At 42.1% G+C, this 27,796-nt stretch overlaps 1 protein-coding gene across 1 annotated transcript in view; it reads right to left on the bottom strand.

Annotated features, from left to right (window-relative positions):
* The window catches only part of CPNE9 (copine family member 9), a 1,803,250-nt gene that overhangs the window by 438,974 nt on the left and 1,336,480 nt on the right, over positions 1–27,796 (bottom strand). The window lies entirely within an intron of this gene.

Below are 27,796 nucleotides of genomic sequence, written 5' to 3'. Positions count from 1 at the left end.
TAGATAAATACATGGACACACAGCAGTGCTCATGATCATACCTACACACACATTCAAAGTAAATGCAAAAGTACACAACAAAAATGCACACACATTACACATTAATACACAAAAACAACAAACGTGTATAGAGCAGTACATGGAAACATATACAGAGTAAAACATTGAACACATTTGATACCCAACGCAATCACATTCACACGCACACACAACAGTACACTCACAGAAGGCAACAACACCATTGTCTCCAAAGAGGTAAAAACTCTTGGTTTCTACCTTGACGCAACAATGTCCTTCAATAAACAAATTAATTCCCTGGCCTCCCCCACAGCCTACACATGTAACCTGATTAGAGCAGGTAGGCCCTTCCTTTCTAATGACAGCTGCCTGATACTGGCCAGAGCATTCATTCTATCAAGGTTAGACTATTGCAACGCCCTCTACAACAGTGCTAATAAAACCATTATTCAAAAACTCAAAATTTTGCAGAACAATGCCATCAGAGATGCACTAGGTATAACAAAAGAGTGCACATCTCTGCAATCAGACGCTGTCACAAATGGCTATCTACCCACAACAAAATACAACTAAAAATCGCCTCTGACATATAAAGCACTACACAATGCTGCACCAAGCTACCTAATCGACAGAATATCCAGAAGAACCTCCATTAGACCTTCTAGAATTGTGAACACTAATTGTCTGGTAGTACCCAGATCCAAATCCTCCAAGATTGGCGGCAATAGCTTCCCTGTGAAGGCCGCTAAACTTTGGAATTCCCTGCCTCATCAGTTGAGAGCTGACCTGCCCTACTCTTTCTTCAGAAAGAACCTTATCACTCACCGCAATCTGACTGAGAACCAGTCTCCTTGAAATGTTGGCACGTCAATACGACCTGCTGATCGATTGTAAATTTTGTACACCCCTATCTTCTAAGATGTATAGAACTCTGCCTCTTTGTGCAACGTGATTTGTATATTGCATCTTGTTTTTTCTCCATGTGTAATGTGACTATTCGTTTATCGCCTGTACATTATGTAACCTTGTAAGCTTTGCATATCCTTGTTGCGCCCTTATACTCTTGGGTCTGGTGCGCCTTATAAATGCAATAAACAAACAAACAAACATTTGCACATATATATACCTCAAAAACAACAAAAATATTACTGCGAGTCCCAGAACATTGCAAATACATGTGTGCGGAGACCGCCGGAAACCCACCCCCATTCCCTCCACCTTAATGAAGACCCCAACCCCCTTCTATATTTTCGCTAAAATGCGAGTGAAAAAGAAAACATGTTTATTTATTTATTTCCTTTATTTAAAAAAAAAAACAGTCGTCACGGCGCTGTTACAAACAGTTACACTAAAATGTGGTAAACGTCAAATTCTGGGACTCGCAGAAATGTGATTTGATGTTTTGGTATGATACCCCTCAAAGGTACATCACATACCCACAAATACCGTTACATTTTTAATTGTGTGCATGTGATTGTGTAACTCATACCTTAATACTAATAAAAGAATCATACACATAGAAAACATGTATCCGTAATACATAAAATGAAGGTAATATCATTGTAATTAATTTCACAAAAAACCTTAAAAAACAGTTGAAATACGCTGAGACAAATCTTTTTTTTTTTTAAACAGTTAAGGCTAAACAATCAGAAAATGAAAATGTCAGCAAACATAAGAAATAGCGTTAAGATTAAAGTGCAGTTCACTATCTATTGTTAGGCAGAATCAAATGCATTACCCTTTGGGAACACCACACACAATTAAGACTACAAGTGCAAGTACAAATTCACCTTTGGTAGAAGCCTATACACAGTAAATTGGTAGAGATGGCTGAGCAGCCAGACCTATCTCAAGAGTAATGTGAGCAGTATCAGAAGTTACACAAAGGACAGCAATTACTATGGTTCAAACAAACACTGACTCAAGGTTTCTGAGTAAAAGAATATAAATTTATTTATTTATTTATGTATTATTTATTTATTTATTTGTTTATGGTTTATATAAACCTTTACGAAATAGAACATCAAGACAAAAAAGGAAACTACATTTCAAAACCAAGTAAAAACATATCGTACATTTGATACATAGTTGAAGCAAACAGACATTATAAACAACTTCAGATAAAATTTCACAATTCAAGATCACAAGATAAAAACAAACAAATAACAATTAAATCATGAAAAAAATAATAATTACAAAACGGATCAGAAACAATTCATATAAAGTCGATCCTGTAAACGTTAAAAAATTCTTAAAATTCCCAAAATATATCAGTTTGTTTAAGCCGATATTTCTTATTTATATATAAGGTTTGAACATAAGATGAAAATTCCTTATAATAATTTAAGATAAATCACAGAAATTTTTTTAAAACGCCAACATTCTCAATTTTAAGACAGTCGATGTATTATGTCTGATTTGATACCATAAGGATTCTGTATCAACTGCATGAAGATACATAACAAATTGTTCGAAATATAAAATCCTTTGTTTTAAAAGAGCTGGACATTGTAGTAGTATGTGCTTCAAAGTTTCTTCGGTCCTTTCTACCTTACAGTATTTGCACCACATCCATTCACCGTTCAATAGGTTCCATCTTTTTAAAATATAATTTGTTTTCAAGATATCAAAACGGAACCTCATAAAAGAGTTTCTAAAATTCCGAGAAGGGTATTTCACTAAATAATTCTCAAGCACGGGATAACATTTCCAAAAAGAGTGTATCTGATTAAGGGTTTTAGATTGCCGGACCGAGTCCAAAGTCTTTTGCCAATCATTACTTTGAAGTATAAGTTTCACTTTTTGTGGTTTACTTATCAACATCTCTATAGTTACTCCTATATTCAATAGTGACTCATCAATTACAGATTTTAAATTCACACAAAAAGGGTTAGAGCGGTCTTTTGCTGCAATCGTATATAGAGATGAGGTATCATTCATCAAACATTTCCTCCATAACAACATTTTTCCCCATATAATAATTGAATGTAAGGATTGCAGACCAAATTCATATCTAATCGCATGAATGGGAACGCCTTTAGGGATGAAAAATAACACACCTTTCCACATATCTCTTTCGATTTTTTTCATGAAATCAGAGCTTTCAAGTTAGTAAAATTCTAGACCATATGTAAGTTTAGGGATGCCCGAAATAGTATAAAAGCGTTTCAATGGTGTTGCAGTGAATCTGCCATATTTGGTGTCAATTTTTGACATATGACGCTTTATTATTTCTGCTTTAACTTCTAGCTGTTTTTTAATTATTGGCATCATACTATTTGCTATAAAATGGTATCCTAGATATTTCAGAACCGGTTGACTTTTTAATCGTTTCCCCTCACAACACCATGTTGAGGAAGATTATTTTTTATTAGGTTTTCCCATTCTTATAATAATCATTTTCTCTGCGTTAATTTTTAGGTGTAAACCAGCAGTAAATAACACAAAAGCATTGATCAATTTTTGCAGACCGATTTTAGTCCGATCTAGTAATAAAAAATCATCATCGTATGCCACCCACTCTATTGCCGTTTCACCTAACCTTTACCCGATATTGCTTTGGCAGCCTTAGAGACATAAAGGTTAAATAAAATGGCGGCTAACTTACAGCCCATTACAGTCTCAGCCCATTAGGGATAGGTATTTCGGAAGAGAGGCGCCCTGCAGCGTTGAGTCTTACCTTGATCTTGGTGTTAGTGTATAACTCAATAATCATCTCTAATAAATGTTTAGGAATTGAAAGATTTATAAGGATTGACCATAAAATATGCCTGTCAACAAGATCGAACGCTTTAGAAAGGTCCATTGAGGCCACAAATATTACATAGGCCGAGTTCTTAGCCATTTTTGATTGGAGGCTTTTTAAAATCAGGCCTCCACACTCCGTACCTACATTCTTTCTAAATCCTATTTGTTTAGCATCCAATATGTTGTTACTAGTAGCCCAAGCATCTAGTTCTTCCTAAACAATGGATGTAAAAATGTTATATTCAGGATCAGAGATTGCTATTGGTCTGTAGCTTCCAGGGGCATATGTAGGACCATGTTTAAAAATAGGAATCAATATCGCCAATCTCCATGAGTTCGGTATTTGATTAGTTACAAGAATATTATTAAACAACACATGCAAGATGTTGTCCCATAAAAGTGGATTTATTTTTAATATTTGGTTACATAAATTATTAGGACCTGGTGCCGCCGATTTTTTTGAGTTAATAATCATTTTCGTAATATTGTTCGGAGATATATCCATTGTCCACGTGGATTTTATTGTACAAGCTTTTCTGACATCACAATTGACCTCGCCGTACATTTTTACAAAGTGGGATTTCCAATTTCGTTTGCTGCTCGAAGTCAGTAGTATCTCTTTTTGCAAGACCGGGTCCCATTAATCATCTGCCAAAAGGTAGAAATGTCTTTTCCTTTTATAGCCGCTAACATATTTTCTCCATCCGTTTGGTCTCTTGCTACTCTATTAGCTATTAGCCAGTTCTTGTAATGCTGTTTAGTGGTTCTTAAAATGTTCTCTCTTTCACTTCCAATTTCTGTTGTTTTTATAATATCTCGTATGTCTCGTCTTAGCTGTTTTTTACGTGTTAGAATATCAAGGTTAAAGGAATGTGCGTGGTTAGAGGAAGTCTTTATCAATTTCTTCTTACCACATGCCAAGATTGCCACATTACTAATATAGTTTGAAAAGGAGGCTGGTGTATAATAATATTGACATTCTTCGTAAGACATAGGGCCTCATTAGGACCCTGGCGGAGAGGGTATTACGCCAGCGTAGTGCATGGCGTACCTCTCCGCCATACTACGAGTTCCCGTAGCGCCATGGAGGTTTTCTCCGCCTGGTTTTACCAGCCGGAGAAAACCATGGCGCTACGGGACCTCGTTGTTAATTACGCCACCGTATTTTACGGTGGCGTAATTAACTCCTTCCCCACTCCCATTATACCCTATGGGGCGAAAATGGGAATGGGGAAGGGCAGAATGGGGATTGGGGATTTACCGCTCCGCCGAGGTCGGAATGGGGCGGTAAATCCGCCAACCCCCATGGCGCTATCGGCGGCTTTCCGCCATGCTTCGCGGTGCATTTAGCACCGCGAAGTCCGCCTGGGTCGTAATGAGGCCCATATTCTTTTGATGTTTTAGTAGGACAGATGTAAATCTCTTAGTGTTAGCATACGACCAACGTATCCGAGAACCATTTGCATTTACAATCAAGCCAGGATTATAAAATCCATCATCATCCGGTTTATTGGTGTGCATTATGTAAGTCGACAAGAGATTATGATCGCTGGGTATCATTACTACTACCTTTAAATTAGATATGTATGCGTCCAAACCATCAGAGACAAAAAAATAATCTACTATTGAACTATGTCCTCTCGCATTCCAGGTTTGAGTGTGGTTTGGTGGTAGCACCAGTATCATGACCTCAGCAAATTTCATCCAAATAGCCCCCCTCAGTTTTGCGTTATCATTCCAAATTTTGGGTTGCTTAGAAGCCACATCTATAGTACACATCAGTGAATCAATTTCGTTGTTATCAATATTACAATCTGCATTTAAGTCGCCAGCCATCATAATCAATCCATTGACTTTCACTTCACGCCATGCATCAATTTTAGCAGTAACCTCTGATAGTTCTTTAGTTAGCTGAGACACACCAAATTTCAGCGGATTCCAATATTTGTTTATAATACACATATCGAACAGACTGTTTCCTACTTTGATTGTACAAGTTACTGCAAGAAAAAATTTCAAGTTCAACCATGTCTCGACATTTCTAGCTTCAAGCGTGTGTTTACAAGCAGTCAACAAACCTCCCATGGGCCTCCCTTTCGATCCTTTATTTGCATTTAGTTGCTAGATGTCATAATCTTCCCAGGTAAAATCTGATGTTGCCCATGTTTCTTGCAACAAAATCAACTCAAAGGATGATAACAAGTCTGTAACCACAGTATTGCTTAATAGATGAGCATGACCGCTAGAATTCCAGGAGGCAATCGAGGTTTTGTTAAGAATGCTAAAGCGGTACAGCCAACGCCTACAATGATGAAATAGCATCTTTAAGAGCCAAAGTCAAGCCTCTCCACTCTTGTTTTTCAGTACCAAAGCTTTCAGTATTATTTATATGTGTTTTGGTATATTCATTACTAGAATTCCTCCCTGCATAATTTGGTATTTTCGGAATATCTTGTTTAGACTCAATGTCTGAGTATGGATAAATGTCGAATCCTTTGCATTGCAGGGTCTCAGCTTCTTTCAGAAAAGTGTCTCTAACCAGTGGAGACGGAATTACTAGACAAACATAATCTAATCTTTGTTTATGAAGAAAATCTATCAGCACTATATCATGCGAAGATACCAATGTCAGCGAAGGAATCGTAGAGAATAGAGAAAGAATGTATGGACGATTTAATGGAATTTGTTTGCTTTCGGGAAACAGTGTTGTCATTATTAGGCTAGGTATCTCCCTTAAGGCAGGATTTTTTAACTCGTATCTGTTGTTAGCCCAGCCTGCATTTTCGTGTTCCTTTTGTGTTTGCCTTCCTGATTCATAATTTGTTTTATTTCCAAAGGAAAGGTGTTTATTATTGTTGAGTTGATCGTCTAGTATCTTTTTGACAATCATTGCGATTTCATCTTGTTTGACTACACGTTCATTCTCCACACACTTGTCAATTCCAATAATATCCTGTTCCACTAAATAGGGGGGGTGATAAAACCATGTCCAACATTAGTAGTCTGATCGCAAGACTGACCTTCAATTGTCTCCACATCATCTATATGTCTTTCAGATGAAGGCGGGCAATCTATGCTACCCAGGTCATCAGACAGATTACTAAAATTGTTCTCTTTAACAACCACTTGCTCAACTTCTTCTTGAAGAGTATTAGCGGCTAGGTGAGGTTGTTTTAATTGCAAGGTGGCAACATGGCCACTTGATGATTTTGCCAGAGTGGGCTTGGTGTTAGGATTGTGTACGTTCTTTGGTTTGGACATCATTTCTCCAGATTTCTTTTTGTTTTCATTACATATACCTGCTGCATTTGCTTTAAATATTTCAAATATGTCAACTAGACCGGTTTTTAACGATGATAGTTGTGAGGCAATTTCTACTATCTCTAATTTGTTTTTTAACATTTCTGAGATTGTTTTTTTGGCTACACTATACTCATTTTGAGTTGTCATTTCAACTAAATCTATGTCAGTTCCCGTTCCTGACACTTCATTTGCTCTATAGTTGTCCTTCTCGTTAAGTATCTCAATAGTACCAACCGAGTCTTGTCTTTCTTCATCTATTATGTTTTTAAAGTTCACATCTCTTAGATATTTTGCGATGTTTTACTTAGATTTTTCTTTTGATTTGTAATTTTAAGTAGTGCTTGTTGTTTTTTCTTCTCTTTTGTCGATAATTTTAACTTAGATATTATATCTAGAGGGTGTGAGATAGCTACATTACTCAAGTTGTCATCTAGAGTAGTTTTCACCATTGTTTTTGGTTTGGCAACACTAGCCTCGTTCTGTGAGTCTTCTATGGTAATAGCCTCAACAACAAGAGCCTTTATTGTGTCAACCGTTTGAAATTTTTCGGTAATTACGGTTCCAGGCTTAACGATATTATTCTTGTTTAGAACTGATAATATTTTACTAGTGTTCTTGTGAAGTAGCTCATTAAGGCTTGCAGGTACCTGATTTATGGAAGTATTTATTTGATTCAATATATCAGTGTGTTTTCTTAGTTCATTCAGCAGTAATCTATTGAATATTCCTAGCAAGGTGCATACAGCAGTATTATTGGAGTTGTCCACCACGAACCCTTCAGCAATCATTTCTTCCCCTTTATCAATGCAGTCTACATTTTCTTCGCATTGAAATATCTCTAGGTTTGCAGTTTTAAAGATGGTGGGAGTGTCGTCCAAAGATTGATTTACTAGTTCGGATTCAATTTGGGTTGTGGCTATTTCGCCCCAGAAAGATTTCAAAATATCCTTCTGAGGGTGAATTACAACCTCTTCCGCAAATAAGGATTGCGACGATTCGTTACCTTGCACAACATTATTTTCCGGGTCGTTGTTTAGCTTGAGCTGATTTGAGCATGCCTGTGCGCACAGCAGTAACTCATCCTCATCCTCACAAGGAGGGGATAGGGGAGGGCTGCTGCACGCGCAAGGCTAGCCCGCCGAGTTGAGACTGCATTAAAGAATTCAGCTCGCGGATCTTTCAGCATACAACTAGGTTTCATTTTTTTGCCTTTCATTTTAAGCCACAAACCACCAGAATGTCAAATGTCTCCAACAGAACTCTTACCTCTGTGTACTTTTAGTTTGTTCAATTACCCAAAAGAATATTCTAACAAGGAATTAATGTCAGGGCTAACCAAGCTATAGGTTATCCTTACCTCGCACCGTGCACTGTTCACAGTTAACAGTAAACAGTGCTTGCTGGTGCTTCCGTGGTGCGCGCGCTGGTGCGCTGCACTATGGGTAGATGTAGGGATCGGGCGGGGACACTCAGGGGCGGGATCAAATGACGCTTACTGTGGATAGAGAAACAATGATTTAGACGAAGCTAAAGTAGTTCATAGTACACATCAAGACAGTACATAAGAGTCCGTGAAGTTAAAGTCCGTAATGCTATAGAGTCCGTGAGAAACAGCGAGCAATCACCTCCAGGCAGCACGTGTGTTACAGCCAAAGACTTCCTCCTGCTCACAGTGCAGATCGCGGGCTTGCCGCAGCATACGAGGAGGGCTCATACGGGCTCAAACAGCTTCAACAAAGTAGTGAGAGTCTACCGCCATTAAACAGTGCTTGCTGGTGCTTCCGTGGGGCATTTAACCATCAGTTATAAAACAGTTCACAAATATAAAGCAGAAAATCACAATCTTAATATACTACACACCACCCAATGGATTCTAAGCAAGTTAAGCTCAAAATGAAGTGTGAGCAAAATGGCACTCGAGCAATTAAAAAAGGGAGGGAACGACAAGGTTATTCAAAATCAAGCAGCACCAACAACTAAGTAGGCAGGGCAATCTAGAAAAGGCTTACTACAACTAGGATTCAAATCAATAGGCCTGGGCCAATGTTAATGGTTCAGAGTCTTTGCAGAGGATCACACAGTTCAGAGTAATTCGCGGTTAAGTCTTTGCCAAGAGTTCGAAATGAAGTTGGTCAGAAGTAAAGTTATTTAAAAGAGTAGAGAAGGACAAGCCTCGGATTAGCGAAAGATTTCAAACACTTTCAAAGCGGTCTGATGGAACGAATGACCGATTTGAACAGTTCTTTAGTAGAAGAAGAATACTGTAGCTGAGGCAGAAGTTCCTGGCAGGTCCTGCAGGCTCATGGTTCCTGAAGCGACTGTCGGACTGACACAAAGCAGGAAGACTGGAGAGTCCTGCACTGCCCAGGGAAGAAACCAGCAGCAGAGCAAAGCGACGAATAAAAGGTGTGATCCTTAAAACCCAAACAGGGTCCAGTCCTCCTGGCTATCCGGTTCACTGCAGCGATGCACAGCAAAAACGACCAGGAGAGGGAGGCCTTGCTTGGCGTTTGGCGAACTAGTTGGTCCCACCAGCTCAAGGGAAGAAGATTCCTTGCAGATCTTCTCTGTCGTCGACGTTTCGGACCCACAGCAGGGCTTCATTGGGATGTTCAGTAGTTGCTGTAGTCCTCTTCCTTCAGCTTCTCTTCGGTTCTCTCGATCCAGTGGTGACTCTGCCTTCCAAGTCACAGAGACCTGATTTTTATGCCGTTTACTACCATTCACACAGACTGGCTGTCAATCATACAGCAGGGTGGCTGTCCTGGCAGGACAGTCACATAGCCAATCAAACAAGAGTGTGACTTGGGTCTCCAAGGAGACCCTGTGCAGGGGGCCTAAAACCCCGACCTCACATCCTGTCCACCCGGACACTCAAGTGCCAAAGGGTGGCGAACAAAGAAACCTTGTTTGGCGTGCAGAGTAAAACACAAGAAAGACCTTTACAAAAAGAAATGGCGAATAAGCCCAGCTGGAACCAAATAAAAGTAAAAATGGTCCAGCGGATTAAAGTTCAAGGCTACCACCATAGCCTCTAAAAGTACTGAGGCTATTTTCATAGCTCGCAGAAAAATAAAAATGGTAGATACCACTGCCACCAGCAAATCTTAAAGAAAGAGGCACGAAATAATGTTCCATGAGAAACAGACAAAAAGGGATAACTATTAACCCATTCCAGTACTCTATGGAATATAGTTAGTACTGGGTCTGCAAGTTTAAAAAGACTTGTAAAAGTCAATGGCAACTTTACATGCTCTGGGAGACAGTAGTCAGTCCCAGAAAGTGGAGTTTAAAGTGGGAAGTCTAAAAAGACAACCCTGTGTCACTGCACTAAAGTTGCTGGGCCTCATTACACGGATGGCTGTAAGGATTTACCGGTACCGGTAAAATACCGGTACCAGTAAATCCTTACCGCCTTACTACGAGGTCCCTTTGCGGGTTGGGGGATTTAACGCCTGCTTTTTGCAGGCGTTAAAAACCAACCCGCAAAGGGACCCAAGGGGCTAATTACGGTACTGCAATTTGCGGTACCGTAATTAGCGCCTTCCCCATTCCCATTGAGCCCTATGGGGCAAAAATGGGAATGGGGAAGGGAAATGGTGGAAGTGGGAATTACCGCCACGCCAACCTTGGAATGGGGTGGTAATTCCCCTTTCCGCCAAGGCGGTGCCGGTATTTTACCGGCATGAACCTTGGCGCTAATAGCGCCATGGTTCTCCGCCATCCGTGTAATGAGGCCCGCTGTGTGACACACACTAAAAAGATTATGCCTATGGAGTAGGTGAGACTCCACCGTCTATGAACACAAAAATGTAAAACACACAGCAAAACACATGAGTGGGAAAAAAGGCTCACACTCTTACCAGGTGAAAAAAAAATCCTAGAAATCCAGCAAAGCTGCTGAGGGACTCGGTATGTAAGGGAAATTAGCCATTCTGGAGAATTATCCCTAACATTTATGCAAAATGAAAACTACATTAAAAATAAATTATAGTAAAATTGACTCACCCTTACTACTTCAATTACAAGATGAGGCACACAGTGTGCTCATTGAATAATCACCACTATAATTAAAAGCTCATAATCAAAATTTTAAAAGTACCTTTAAGAGGTACAATTAAAAAATACACTTAACAAAGTATGCACATAAATGTGATACTATACACAGACAAAACAAACAAAAATAACTATAATTTAAAAACAAAATCTACAATTAATAAAAATCAACTGAAAATAATGCACAGTAAATTAGATGGGTTAGGTAGATTCCATCATAGATTTTTCCATCAAGGGTGAAATCATCTAACTTTTTTCAACAAATTCTATGGTAAATGTATGTGGGGGGGATGGGTTAGGGTAATATAAATGATAGAAGGGTTTGGAGGGGGTGCAGGGGATCTCCCCCGCATACATTTGCAGTAAAATGTCCTACAAAAAACATATTAAATGCATAAGAATACATAAAAATACAAACAAAGAACAGTAATAATAATCACTACACAAATTCAAGTATTAAAAGACAATGGCAAACTTGCCATCCTTCTACTACTTGACCTGTCAGCAGCGTTTGATCTGGTCAACCACCAAACGCTCTGCAACCATCTGAAAACAGCAGCACATTTCTATGACTCAGCTACGACATGGATTAGGTCGTTCTTGACGAACAGAACCATGAGGGTCTTCTCTCCTACTGATTCCGGTGAACCCTCTCTGGTACCCTGCAGGGTCCTGCAAGGTTCTTGTGTTTCACCCACACTTTATAACATCTTTACGAAGCCCCTCTTCGATATCCTTGACTATCTGGGTGTCACATTTACGAATTATGCTGACGACACCCAGATACTCACTGGAGACAACACAACTGACTCCAAAACCCTTAATGATATCTACTCTGTGATACAAGCCTGGATGGCGCTACACGGACTTTGTCTAAACAACGATAAAACTGAGCTGCTAATCTTAGGTACTCCTGCTAAATTGATCAAACTGAATACTGCCTTCAAATCCTTCATGATAGATGGTAATACCATCACAGTCTCTAACAACACTAAAACTCTCGGTATCTACCTTGACGCCACGTTGTCCTTCACTAGACAAACTAATGCAGTAGTAGCATCATCTGCATACACTTGTAAATTAATCACTGCATGCAGACCGTTCATCACCTCCCCTAATTGCATTACTCTTGCTAGAACGCTAGTTCTTTCCAAAATAGATTGCTGTAATGACCACGACCTTGGGACTAGTCACAAAAATATCAACAAGTTACAAGTAACCCAAAATAACGCCATCAGGGCAGCCCTGAATTTCCCAAAGAAGTCTCACATTTCGGATACCAGACGCAACTTGCGTTGGCTTCCCGTTGAGCACAGAATATCACTTAAAACCCTTGCTCTTACACATAAAGCCAGGGCCAACCTTGCACCAGCCTATCACACCAATTTACTTACTTCACACACTTCCTCAATACCACTCAGAGCGGCCCAAGCCCACACAATAGCCGTACCGAGATTTAAACTGCATAACTCAGGGGGTGCCAGCTTCCCAGTCCTTGCGTCCAAGTTATGGGATACGATCCCTTCCTCCCTTAGATCAGAATTCTCTTTCCATTTATTCAAGTGTTATACATAACTCTGGCTCCAGGACCTGGACTCAGCATCTGTCTAGAACCTCTGCACCTTCCTCCGAGAGACTTCTGTATTAATGTCCCACCTCACTCTGTTTTCATCTGACTGTTACATTATTTAATGTATCCTATTGAACGAGTATACAGCATCCTACCCTCGCTCTTTCATTTGCCTTGTCACTTCTTGCTATGTTATTCCATATTCACCTTTACGCCGCCAATGTTTGTAACCTTTGGTGCAAATGTGTTGTAACTTGATGTAAAATGTCTGCTAAAACGCTTGTAACTGACACATATGCGCCCGGATGCCCCAGGGCTTGGAGCGCTTTACAAATAAAACAAATACAAATCTACAGGTCGGCTGTTAAGAGTAACTTGCTGCTGAACAAAACTGGTGAATCACTGAGTGTGTTCCAATTCAGAAGGATCCTGTTGGCCACACTGAAGAGGATGGGCCAGGTGGACGAGGGATGGTCATCACACTCCGTTAGGATTGGGGCATCACCTAAGTACGTCAAGCAAGGAATGCGGGCTCAGGGCATACAGAGAATAGGTTGATGGCCGTCAGAAGATACACATTGTATGTCTGCCCATAAAAGCATGCATCAAAGTTCCATTCAGGCACTGGCGGAGGGGTGGGGGGGGCTTAGTTGGATGATGTGAAGAGGCCTTGCAGACGACGGGCACGTACACAAGTAATACCCGATGATTCTCTAAAATCAGTGCAATACATCTTGTTAATTGTGGTGCTTACCTCCCTTTTGGTTGCATTTCAGGAAAAGTGAGGGTTTGGTTGCATGCAAAATGGAGGGCTCTCCTGGTCCCCTGGAAAGATGGCAACCTGGGTTTCAAAAGACCAAAGATCATTGGGGCACTTGTGTGTCCTACATGCAACATGGAGGGCTTTTCTGGTCCTCTGGAAAGACAGGAACCTGGGTTTCAAAAGACCAAAGATCATTGGGACCCTCGTGTGTCCTCCATGCAAAATGGAGGGCTCTCCTGGTTCTCTGCAAAGACGGCAACCTGGGTTTCAAAAGACCAAAGATCATTGGGGCACTCGTGTGTCCTCCATGCAAAATGGAGGGCTCTCCTGGTTCTCTGCAAAGACCAAAGATAATTGGGGCACTCGTGTGTCCTCCATGCAAAATGGAGGGCTCTCCTGGTTCTTAGGAAGGGTGGCAACCTCAGTGGTCGAAGTGGGCGGAAGCGGTCGGGAGCAGAGCTCCTCTACTTTTTAAAATTACCCTTTAGAGCTCATATACTTTTATTTTAAAAAGTAACCACCCCGGAATGGTTTCGTTTTAAAATAAAAGTGTAGGAAGAAGTTGCAACTGCACTGAACATTCCCTTAAAAAGCAGGTGCAAGTGTTTAGGTGTGTGTATTGTGTGTGGGAGGGGACGTGGTGATGGGGCTTGTGGGGAGTGGGTCAGGCTGCAGGAACATAGTTCCACTACTTCTTTTCGTAAACTTCGACCACTGTGCAACCTGGTTTTCAAAAGACCAAAGATCATTGGGACACTTGTGTGTCCTCCATGCAAAATGGAGGACTCTCCTGGTCCTACGGAAAGATGGCAAACTGGGTTTCAACAGACCAAAGATCATTTGGCCCGGCACCCCAGGAATGAGATGGCCATTTCGATTGGCTACCACGAAGCGGAATTGGCGGAAGGGTCCACCCCCGATGTCATGATGATATACTTTTGGGGGCAACTATGTGACAGCACTTGGGAGGGGCAGGAACTTTTGTAGCAGACAGGAGACAATCAAGGCCCTTTGCCAAACTTTGCAGGGAACAGAGATAACATGGTCAGAGATCAGAGGTCAGAGGGGAGTGGAGAGGAACTGGATCAAGGCACGCCACTGAGAGGTCCCAGTAAGATACTAATAAGGCCATGGAAAGATGTATGAATGGGTGGCCTTCACCAGCACAGATTGTGAACTTCCAGTGGACATAGTCCACCTGTTGGACAAATGACTGGCTATATTCCTATTAAGTGTTTTTGGGGCACTCATACAGGCTTGATGTACCTAAAACTCTGCTGGTGGTTAATAGGTGTACTCTAGATGTGGTGGACTGGGGGTCACAGGGGTGCCACCCCCAAAGCATGGCAGAGTTACTGGGCGATCATAACTGAGGAGAGTGATTTCACCATGGGCATCCATGAGGATTACTCGCCAGCGATGGAAGTCGGGGTGATTGTTGAAAACTCCCACCCTTAAGGACACATGGACCCTCAATGACCCTCAATAACTGCAGAGCATCTTGGACCAGGCTCCATATCGGAGTATGGGAGGGAACAGATGCTTCCTGATAGGGGAGCTACCAGAGGCATGTTTTTACCTGGAAGGACGTATGCCCCCGACTGGTGCTAACACTCCCGGAAGTAATTGAGACCGGGTGGACGTTCCTCCCGGATGGAATACCCAGGAATGTCTGCGGGCCACCAAGAAGGAATGTTTAGACGCCTGGCTCACTTGGAACCTGCCATGAACTGTAAGTTGACACTGAAATAAAGGTGGCCTGATTTCACGTCGGCAAACACAGTGAGGAAAAATGTGCATACATATAGAATCTTTGTATGCAAATTTATCTCATTAATATTAATGCAGGGTATCCTGAAAACCTGGCATGGATCCGGCCCGCGGGTCCTATAGTTGACTAGCCTCGCTATAGCTGTCTACCATGCCATTTGGAGCTGACCAGTTAACACATGGTGTCTACTGAATCCAGTTGCTGGCAGGAGGCTTGATGGCCACCTACTTTTCTGCCATGGCTTTGATAGTTTGATCTTGGAAGTGGTGATGTGTTTCTAGGGGTCTCTGTTGGCGTCACAAACAGCTTTCCAGGTGTAGTTTCTGCTGGGAACATGGAGACCAATGCTCCACAGGCCAGATGCAGCTGCTGTATCGAGTGAAGATGATTTTTAGACGTGAGCTGGCATTCCTACTGGCATAACAGCGGAGGCGCCTTCGCCCCAGGCCCTTCTGCTCTCTGACAGATCAGTTATTCTCTGCCTGGTGAGGGGCTTCCCCTGCTCTGCTGGAAACCACTGCATTTATTCATGTTCGCCATCTGCCATCTGTGCTCTGATGCCCCCGCTAACCTTGAAGCAAAAGCACGGGCGGTAGGTGGCTGCTGTACCAGCCACAGCTGCCACCCAGAATCAAGTGGGTGGCAGACAGGTACCTGCGCACCAGTTGCAGCCGCCACACAGCCAGGGACATCATTTCACCAAAATGCCAGGGGTGGTGGAAGTGACATCACTTGACCCTTGACCTCTGATGACATCACAGGAGGTGATGTCATTTGACCCCCACCCCGAAGTGACATCACGTGAAGCGATGGAACACTACCTTTCACCCTACGACAAAACAGGAAGTGGCATCACATAGCATTGTTTCTGAGTACATTACAAAAAATATGGTTACGATATCACTGTAATGCGATATACATTTCATACAAGAATGAGCCACTATATGTATCATTAATATCAGTGTGTATAGGCCCATATTACCAAATTACTGTGAATGCAAGCAGACGTCCAAGGCCAAATGATAATGTCATTTTATAGCACTTACGCTTGAGCGCTCCACATACAAAAAATATACATACGATATCATCCAACCTGTGTTGGTACTCATTTATCAACTGCAGCAGGATGAAAGGTCGAGTTAATCTTGCTGGGAGTCAAACCTGCAGATCACACACACATTGCAGCAGTCAGCGCTCAACCCACTGAGCTATCTTACTGGCTATAGCCATCAGAAAACCAGCCACTCCAGAAACAAAGAGCCACATGCTACTGGCCACAGCCCACAAGCCTCAATGTACATTTTTTTTTTTAAAGTGTTTGTGTGCTTTTTTTTAGGGTTATCAGGAGAGACCACGGGGGTAGCAAGGGAGACCTCAGGGGTAGCAGTTTCAGCCCCTGGCGACCTCTGAATGATGTCCATGACACATCAGCAAGTGGGTGGCAGAGATGTGCTTGTTGCACCAGCCGCTGATGAGTGGTGGCCGGGGGCTATTTCACCAGGTCCAGTCCCCCACACCAGCACACGGTGGGATCCAGGTGCTTGTTTCAGCAGATGTGATGCACCACACGTGCTCTTTTTGAAATATTTCTCTCCATTTAAACCTCGCAACATCGCCTGTAAAAAACGCAAATGTGAATCGTGAAACCCGAGCAAACGAGCATGCATTGGCAAAGCTAACAGTTTTGGCTTTTGTGTAGGCACTGCCATTTACCTACCACACAACGGTATAATGGTACTAACGGGCCATATGGTGTGAACACCTGGATATATGAGGGTAGTGCCTGGCAAATGTTTTTTTAGCTTCTATAATACATTCATATTGCTGGTTTTGTTAATGTTTGTTTTTAAAAAGCAGTTTAATATAAGGAACGAATGTGAGGACACACATATTGCTTATAAATCAAGTGAGTGAATGAACACTTGGTTAAGACAATTTTGTTACATCAGTGCTGGTTTATAGCTGAAATTAGGCCATTATCTTTCAGAAGACTGCATCAAAATAACAATGGAATCCCCTTAAAGGCAGAACTGAAAGCAATCCCTTGGGGCAGGGGTATTTGGTCAGGGAAAGGTAGGTAGCGGGATGGGAATGTCCATAGGCACTAGTATGGCAATGGGTGGTGAATTGGTGAATAAAAAGCCAGATATCAACAAAAGGCTATGCGTCCCTCCTCACATCCCCTCCCCCTCCTATGACAATAGTGGTGGCTTATAGAGCTAAACCTAAAAACGGGTTTCTATGCGCCTATGGAACGTCTACTTTTAGTCGCTTATGTATGTATTTAAGTTATTTTTTTAATACCGCTGAACACTGAATTGGACTGTTTACAAGAGACAGGGAGGGAAGAGCTGAGATAGGAGAGAGGGATGTAGGGGGAAGAGCAGACATATTGTTGAAAGCCAAATCCAAGGGGTGGGGATGAACAAGAAACTCAGGTGATTTAGAGAATATATTAAGGGCAGTTAGAAGGGGAATTAGAGCCAAGATATCCCAGACATTGACTGCATACCACCCTCCCTCTATTCTACCCATGGATACATGTCCTCAGAGGGGGCCAGAGCTGTAGTGAGTCCGAGGGGGTCATTTATTTTAATTTATCGTGTGGTTCAGTTTTACAGCAACTTTTCACACTAATACAAAAAAAGTACATTTACAATCCTAGACGTATAATATTTATAAAGTTCAAAGTTTATAGTACAAAGAGAAATACCAATATAAAATCGAATGTAGAAAAATGTCAATGTATCTTTAAAAACAAAGAATTGATCTAAACATTCTTCATACAAATTTGATCACTTTATATTTATTTATCTTCTTAAAATGCGCCGGAGCCCACAGGCATCAGGGCGCAAAGAGATTGCTGGAAGCAGACAGATCTGGAGGAAAGGTTTAACAATTTATTAAACAAAATTGTTGTCAGACCCTTTCTGAATAGATGTAAATCTGGAGTCATCCTCAGCTGGTTTATAGCTGAAATTAAGCAATTATCTTTCAGAAGACTGCCTCGAAATAACAATGGAATCCACTTAAAAGCAGAACTGAAAGAGATCCCTTGAGCCAGGGGCGTTTGGTCTTTCTAACAATGTTTAGGAATTTAAATGATTACATTTCCAGGTGCCATTTTATAAGATGAATACTGGGTAGAAATGTAAACAGTGCAATGGTTAGGGGAGCTTCATTTCCTGATACATATAGATGGCGTGGGGACACCGGCGGGCACAGTCCTTAATTTCCCATATGTAGCAATGGTTTCAAGGAGAACAACTCATCAGGGGCTCAAGGGAAGTCCCCCTCCACAAGGTACCTGTCCCTGAACCCCCAGTATTGACTCCATGGCCCCAGGCCTGACCCTAGGTACCTGAATCTGAGGTTGCTGCTGGTGAGACAGCTATCTTCATGTATCACAGCCTGCCTTTTCACAATCAGGAACATGAAATGCATTCTACCCTATCGGACCTTTTCTCATCTGGTACTAACAATACTTGCACTCTTTCCTTCCTGCCTTCACCTTAATGGGGCCTTCCCAACTCCCTGATTCAGCGTTTGCAGAGGGTCCAAAATGCTGCAGATCGTTATTGAAAATCAAAAACCGTCACATTTCTCCAGCTCTGCGATCCTTGCACTGGTTACCAAGTGTTTCAAATGTAAAAGTATGGGCTTAGTCTTCAAAAGCCTTCAATATTCGAACTTGAACCCCCTCATATGTGAAAAAACTGTATGCAGCTGGACAATCTCCTAACTCTGAACAAGATAGATGAATAGATCTCCCAAAATATCATAGAGAACAGCTACGAGGCGCTCTTTCACAGTCCAGGCGGCAGAAATGTGGAGTGCCCCCCCCCTCTTCTGCTCCGCACAGAGATAAACTCAATGACTTTATGGGAGGTCTCATAAACATTCGTATTTAACCTGCCTTAATGTATCATGCCTGTTGCATAAATGGGGGTACTCTTGCTATAGCGCCAAGATATCCAAGAGTGATAGCAGTGCTTTATACCCCCCCCCCAACCAAATACCCAATATCCAGTGAAGTCTGCACACTAACCCTGTGATGCCAAAATCCAAACTCGTAATCAGGAGGGGGGAGTCTAGCGTCCAACTATTTTCAGACTCACTACCTCATCACAACTCTGGCAGCAATTCCGGAGGAATTACCTGCAAGTGCACTGTGGGTTCAGGCGTGTAGTATCGGCTATGTTAATTCCTGAGAGTGTGGTAATTATGTTACTCTAATTACCACTAATAATGTACCACACCCCTGAACTGCTAATGAGGCCCTGATTACATCAGAAGACTCTGTGTTCATGGAAATTAAAGAGAACTTTTGCTGGACTGGTCGCAATCCCAATATCCCCTTCAGTTCTTCATTCGCATGACTTCTTCGACATCGCCGGGTGCTGCCACAAGCGGGACCTGTGAGGGGTCAAAAACGAGAGCGGGACAAGGGGTTGACATGTTTTTGTCAAAGATATTTATTATTTAGACTTGCATAATAGCCTGGCACTGAAGGGGTTAAATGAAAATGGGTTGTAAAAATCCCTCTCGGACCCGATGCTAAAGAGGAGGTTCCCTACCTATGAACCAAAAACTAAGGAGTCTGTCTGCATTAGGATGTCAATAACAGAAAAGCCATCCTTGTGTCCAAAACATCCTATCCTGACCCTCACTCTACAAACAAAACAATACAAATGTGTAAGGCAATATCTTCAACTTGATACTGGGAAAAGTGTTCACAACTGAAGAAAGAATAGTTCCAAGAATAATGTTCTTCAAGGTGGAAGCCCTTGGATTCAGAGGGTGGGCCCCTCACCCTGGATTCTTAAGTAGGATGACAAGAGTCTCTTTTCCTAACAGTTCCTTTGTATCTCACAATGTGCCTGTTTAGGCAACACATTCTGGAACAGTCTTTATTTAACACACCATTCTACTTGGTTTAGAAAACGCTGGGCCTCATTACGATTTTGGCGGTAGCCATGCTGCTATAAAATCGGGTCCGGGTTCCCAGAATGGGGAATTACTGGGCCATTCCGAGTTCGGAGGGCCCGGTAATTCCTCCCTCCAGGAACCCGGGCCCGGACATTCCCCATTCCCATTTCAGCCCCCATAGGTCTGAATGGGAATGGGGTAGGGAGCTAACAATGGGCCAATTACGACCGGCCCATTGTGAGCTCCCTCTTCCCCTCGTGGGACCCGCTCTGCACGTTTGGTGACCTCATAATGTGGCGGAATGGTGTTAATGGGTCCGCATCCTTTTGCGGCGCCCGTTAACCCATTCCGCCACTCTTGTAATGAGGCCCACTGTCTTTCTTTATCACCAATCTTTGTTTGGTTCCAAAAAGTGTGTCTTTCTTTAACATTCCTGGAAACTTTTAAAATTGCCTTGTATACTACCCTGCTAGGTTTTATTATACAATACAATTACCTGGTGTACTCTCCTGCCAGAACTCTTTATGCAACATCAACTATCTGGTGTACTTGACTGGCAGGTCTTCACTTGTGGTTCTCACTTGCCTGGTATACTCCCATGCCGGGACTTCTTATGTGTTTCAATTGCCTGGTATCTTGCTTTTCCTGGGCTTCTTATGCGTTTCCCAGTTTCCCTGTATCACCAACACTGCATGTATTCCTCTTGGCTTGATATATATGTTTGCAGTAAGGTTTGTTCAAGATTTTCCCCACAGTTGCAATTCATGCATCCATAGCTCATTGGGGATTGTACTTTGCCTTCTCTATTTATTTATTTTATGTATTTTTTTTATAACGCGCTTAATACCTAAGTGCAGTTTCTAAGCGCGGATCCGGGATTCAAATCTGTGTTGCTCTGTTTGGTCTTGCTTCCAAGACCAGCACGTTGCCCCTGTGCTATCCTCCGTTCCATTCAAACAATCTTCTTGTGGTGTTAATAATAATATTACGCACAAATTGTGGTTGGCATGGTTGGCGGAATGCCCCGGGGTCCCCACTGGCTTCGGGTAGACCCAGCGTCTCTTGTCCAGTTTGCACTTCTGCAGCATGTTGCTTTCACCTGCTTTCCATACTGGAGTGTGCATACGTTTTTCCGGCTTCCTTCGCGGACCCGCAGTCACATGCCTGCTTCCCTTCAGGTCCCCGGAATGGAGAACACCACCTTCTCGACCTGCCGAGTGCCCATGACCTCTCTTGTGGCTCCCAGCATCTCCAGGGAATTCCGGTCTCCAGCATAGCATCTCTCCCTCAGACATGGCACCCTTCCTTGCTCTGACACACATGTACATGATCTCTGCGTTCATTAAGTTTGGGACAGGAGCCCATGTCTTCTCCTGCATTGCCTCCCACAATAGTGCGCTGGCCATAGTTAAATGTCCCACGCACAGGTGCTTTGGAAAAACATGTAGACTGCATGTTGTGCTTCAAGCTCTTGGTACCTTGTTCAAACTTCTTCATCCTCCTCGTCCCAGTACTTGGGGAATTCTGGAAGTTGAAGTCCATAGTGCCTGAACAGTTCTTCTCAGTGATTTTACATGAAGTTATTTTAGAAGGAAGAGGGGTTGTGTTGGAGCTTTGTGTGTTTGGTGAAATGTAGGTGTTTGAGCAGAATAATATGAGGAAGATGTTTCTTCACTTCTTCTAAAAGGGGAAACAAGTTGTTGACAATATGCCATTAGGGTATTAGAGGGTCTTCCTCATGGAAAAAGGTCTTGGGTAATAGAGGGTCTTCCTCATGGGAAAGGGGGCGATAATGTGTCTCATCCAATGAAGTCATGACATCTAACCAGTAGTTGTCTCCTCCCATGTGATCCTCTCTCATAAAGCCACCCCCAGGGTCAGGATCAGGAAGCCGCTTACGTCCCCTGGCAACATTGGAGGATTTCACGGCCGGGGAATCTGTGATGACTCCATTGGATTCTTCACAGACCTCTGCGTGCATTAGGATCCTGCGTGAGCATGTGCTGGTCGCAAGATGCGCGGATTTGCTTTCTCATGACTTCTTCCACCGTGCTGGCTGCTACCGCAAGAAGGTCCTCTATGTGCTTTAGGATCCTGCGTGAGGCAATGCTGGTCACAAGATGCGACGAGGAGCTTTCTCATGACTTCTTCCACAGCTCTTCTTGCTACCACAAGCACGTCTTCAATGTGCATTAAGATCTGGCGTGATTCAATGCTGGTCATAAAATCATGCCTTATTTCACAGCGCCGACAATACTGCAAGCAGGGCATCTGTATGCATTAAGAACCTACGTGCGTCCATGCTGCTTGCAAGATGCAATAATGAGCTCGCTCATGCCTTTTTTCACAGCCCTGGCAGCTACTGCAAGCAGGTTCTCTACGTGCATGAGAACACAGGCTGGTCGCAAGTTGCAATTATGAGCTTTCTCGCGGCTTCTTCCACTACCGCTACTGCAGGCAGATCCTTTATGTACATCAGGATCCTTCGTGAGTCCATGCTGATCGCAAGATGCAACAAAGTGCTTGCTCATGTCTTCTTGCTATCACTATGGACTAATGCCAACTGTGTGCACCGCGTTTACACATGTTTTAAATTATGTCAGTTGCATGTAAAGTACACAAGCTTCACTTTAGTACACAACTTATATTTATAAAAATCATTGCTGTTGATTTCCTAAAGGAAAATTGTTCAATGTACTCATTTATATTTCTTTCATGTTCTTCAATATTCATGCCACCAGAAGCCAGTGAGTTTTCTCTGCTTAGAAACCCAAAGCATGATTGAAGGTATATCAAACTCACAGGTTTTTACACAACATGAATTGATGGATTTCTTTCTGTATCTCAATGCAATAGATCAAAGAATTCAATGTACACATGAATGTTCAAGAGATGCTATCAATTTTTTTGGATGTTGATATCAAAGCGGAAGCAAACTGATATAAGACCAAAATCTACCGAAAAGACACAGATAGGAATAACCTCCTACACAGGCTGAGTGTTCATCAGCCGAGTTTGATTAAAATTCTACCGCACAGCCAAATGTTATGGGTCAAGCGCTTTGTGAGTGGCAATGAAGAGTATGCACACAAGTTGACAGAAATGGGTAAGTTCTTTATATGCCGTGGATACAAAAGAGAAGAAGTAGAGATGGCTGCCACCAGGGTAGGAAGCAAACAAAGAAAGGAATTACTGACATCGAGAGAGAAGAGTAAAACTGAATCGACATTGGTATATGTCTCAAAGTATTCGACCCAGAGTAACAGAATTAAAAACATTACCAAGAGAAACTGGAAAACACTTATATGCGATCTGCGAGAAGAGCATTTGTTCAAAGAATTTCCAACATTCGCTTACCAAAGAAGCAAGAGCGTTGAGGATCATCTGGTTATGACTAGTCCCCCTAAAGAAGCGATAGGTACAACATGTAAATGAACATTTCCCTGCTTCCACCCCAGCAATTGTGGATATGTCCAGAAAGGTGATACAATTGACCACTCACGCACAGGGGAAGAAATCAAACTCAGGGACCACGCAACATGTGACACCCAGAACATTATTTACTCCACGAAATGTCTCTGTGGTCTGTACTACATTGGACAGTCCAAGAGAGCAGCGAAGCTCAGGTGCAATGAGCATAGATCATGTATAAAAAACGGCAATCTGAACTCGGCTGTGGCAAGACATTGGCTGGAGAAGCACCATAATCTGTCGCAAATACGCTTCCAAATTGTGGAAGTGGTTTCCAGAAACAATCCATACGAAAACATACACAAGAGACTGGACCAGAGAGAATCCTTTTGGATTGATCACGTTGGAACTCTTGCGCCTAATGGGATGAATGAGGAAATCTATGTGTTATGCTTTGCTTAACACCCATCACTGTGTATTGATGTGTACTAGTGGACTATTTTGATAATTTCATATGAAGAAAATGTGATTGAAATTATAGAAATTATTGTACAAATCATGGTTACAGGAACACTGTCTTTTGTATTGTTGTGCATAGTTTTACTACACACGCGTCTATTTGACTGCCCAAAATGGATTCCAGTATTGATATTTTTGATGTAATAGGACTGCAGGGTCCATATGATGGCATAATTAGTTGACTGTGAACAATGATTATAGGTTTGAGTTATCCCATCAATCCGAGTATGGGTGATGGCAGAGTGATAATTACAAACTGTACATCATGATAGGAGTGCATCGAACCTACATATCACTTCACATTCTTTATTCCTCATTTGCACAGTATACAACAGTACACACATGAGTGATTCCAGAAATTAGAGTCATGTTGCTCATGTGATGCAGGCGCGGCAGTTCAATGGCCTGCATTGGATTTGCCTCACAGACTCAGCGAAATATTGAGCATTCATTATTCTTACAGATACTTTTCCACGCTCTGAGCCAGTCCCGGCCTCCCTATTTGTAAAGGAGGGCTGGCGCGCGAGGTGTAGCTACATCATGTTGCTAGCTGCGCGTGATGCATCAGCGTCAGGGGATTCCATAGTAACAAAACAAACACTTTCACGGATGCGCACCCTCGCGTACGGCATCTGTGTGAGCAGAACGCTCAGTCGAATAGGTAAGGATACACGCGATTGAGGGCTTACCGCGCAAGTGTAACATTCACTGATTAAAGGCTTATTAATGCTTTATGGTATTCAGGCAGAGAATACAAGCTTCCTATGATCGCGGATACATACCACCAGGTAACACCGTGTTGTTAGACTCTACATATTATGACCTTGTTTCTGCCTGAGTTACCCATCCGCTCAACACATTTTTTACCTACAGTGATTGAGGGCTCTACAACTAAGGTATGACGTACAGTATTATGATAATGGGCAAATCGTCTATGTGATTGTAGGTACACAATTTAGCCATGATGCAGCCACCATTAACTCTAATCACTTATCCATGTATTTTGTTTATTTCCATGTATTTTCGACTTGAATACAATTTGGTATGTATGAATTGATTTACTATTATTATGTAGTTTATGTGTTTAATACTAAATAGCCTTGAAGATGGAGCAATGCTTCGAAATGAATTGGTTTATTCCGCTAAGGAAGCTGCTTGTCCTTACTATTTGCTGATTCGATTTTTGACAAATTGAATTAGACTATTGTTTAAAAAATTACACAGACTAATTTAAATTACTGCAATCTTTCTACAAAGCGTGGAGTACATCAGAATCCTATTCTTGAGAAAACCCTGAAGCTCATATGAGCAGGTTCAGAGCATCTGGCATTACTGAGTAGATACACCTGGTTTTCTGTCTGTTTTTACACAACATCTTCCATTGTTCTGATTACACAACATCTTCCATTGTTCTGATTATTGTTGGTTCTCTTGGGGGTCCAATTTGTTGACCCCCCTGAAATGGTTTTCTGTCGATTCTGACTCAACTTTAACTTCTGGGATCATCAGTGCCTGCTAACAGAATCTAACGCTATGCCTTGAAGACTTCGCCCGGTCCTCCACTTTCTTCCCCCTGTGTCGCGACTGATATTGCTCTGTGCGCCAGTCGTTGCTGATCTGGAAAGAGGGAATTCCCTATATCTGGGACGCGCTGAGTTTCTTTTGCGTCATCCTCAACTAATTCCGTGGAAATTAACAGCAGTTCTCCAAATCAGGTCTTTAAATTCACACAGAATAGCAGTACAGAAAAAGATCAACTTTTAGACCGAGAATTGACAGCAAATAATGGAGGAATTAGCAATGCAGTGTATAAAAAACCCATGGATCGCTACTTTCTACTATTATAGATACCATTGTACATGGGAATTTGCACAATAGATTAGGAACATATAGTAGTGCTATAGATTGAAGAAATTTGACCATCAGGTGGCAGATATAACCTCATCCCTCATAGCTAGGGGTTTATCTAAGTGTTATAAAAGGGTTTTAAAAGGGCAAGAACCCCGCCCCATGACATGGCATCGCAACAGCACCTTAAAATTCGAACCCATCAAATATGATCACAAGAGTCTTGAGTTACACACCATTAATCCATAGGATTCAGAAGCACATCTTAATTGAAATATTGCCCCTAACTAGATTTGCCATCAAAAGGACATGAAATCAGAGAGATGATCTGGTGCACACAATGTAAGAATTCCTGAACAAGTTGCACAAATGGCCCTGTGGTCACAAGTACCACGGTGTGGGCATTCCCCATTTGGATCATGCACATTATGTGCTCAAACCAGCTGCACAACTGCAATTAATATAGGGTTCTCTGCTGAATGGGTCCAAAGAGGTTTTAGAAACTGCAATGCCGGTAATGTGATTTACTTGATCACTTTCACCTGTGGCTTCAAAACATAGGCATGGTAAATAGGCCTCTTAAATGAGAGAATAATCAAACACAAATAATGTATGCAAAGAAACTACAAGTACCATGGTGGAACATTTTATGTATGAATAAAGAAAACAACAGAAAAATGTCACTGTATAATTCTGGATAAGATACCTATACCTCCAAGAGGAGGTGATATAACAAATTCCATTTTCCAATATGATCAAGGTTGGATCTGCAGGCTAAAAACAGACAAAGTGGGTCTCAATGAGGAGATACAGCGGCAACAACTGGATAGCGATCAAAGGGTGGCACCAATGGTGAGAGGCAGATGAATACGCCATCCATAGCTTCTGCCCCTCCCCCGACTCAATACCACATAGGTGAGAAATAGTACCCACAGAGGCAGTCATACTACCCCAATCCCAAGCAGGTACAGCAAGACATAGAGACCATTTAAGCCAAGGGCAAAAGCAGAAACTAATGATTGAACAGTAACAAGTGCATGATTAGACATGGAGCAAACAGGCATTCCGCATGAAGAAACACAGACAATCAGTCAAATATGTATTTATACATGAAAAATATTAACACAGCATCCACAAGACATGACGACTACTAAGATGTCTAAAGAATAAGGTGAAAGCAACATAACATGCAAATGTAGCCGACTAACATAGTAACACGATTATAATTGGGCAGCCATCTTCTTTGAAATGGGAACCACAGCCTGCTCTTGAGAAAATGAAAGACATCGAGACTTCAAGAGACCTCAAATTGCTGAATCCAAAGAAATACAGATCCGCACAGAGCCCAGGCTGTAGCTAACAACCAAAGCCAAGGTTACAGTGAAATAAGAGAGCATAGGAACCGCGAACCACAGGCACGTGATAGTAATTGCCAAAATGCAAGAAGTATAATCCTCGATTAATTAAAGTTTAAAAAATGCACAACCAACCTTTGCAGGCCAGGTGCAGTAATGTGGCAAGCCAATGGACTCTATGAAGAACAAATCAAGAGTGTCAATGGGAGACAACAGAAATCACAGCACAAATGGTAATATTAGCTTCAATCCCAATAAATAGGAGTTACTTCCATTTCATACATGGTCCCGTCACACATCACCCATAATTGGAAGACAGTGCGCCTATTCATTAGAAACAAACACAGATAAGACTCCTGCTGTTCTCCCTCACATACACACAGAGACGAGACGCCGCACAAGGCCAAGTAGAAAGAGATAACCCTGTCTCATGGCCTAGGGATAACGGATGGTAACGTCTTTAATGAACAATGAACAGTGCATGGTCCTCTCTCCCCCTACCT

This window comes from Ambystoma mexicanum, chromosome 2p (assembly GCF_040938575.1).
Source record: "Ambystoma mexicanum isolate Mex_15411 chromosome 2p, UKY_AmexF1_1, whole genome shotgun sequence".
Lineage (NCBI taxonomy): Eukaryota > Metazoa > Chordata > Amphibia > Caudata > Ambystomatidae > Ambystoma > Ambystoma mexicanum.
This window is presented reverse-complemented; position numbering and strand designations above follow the sequence as displayed.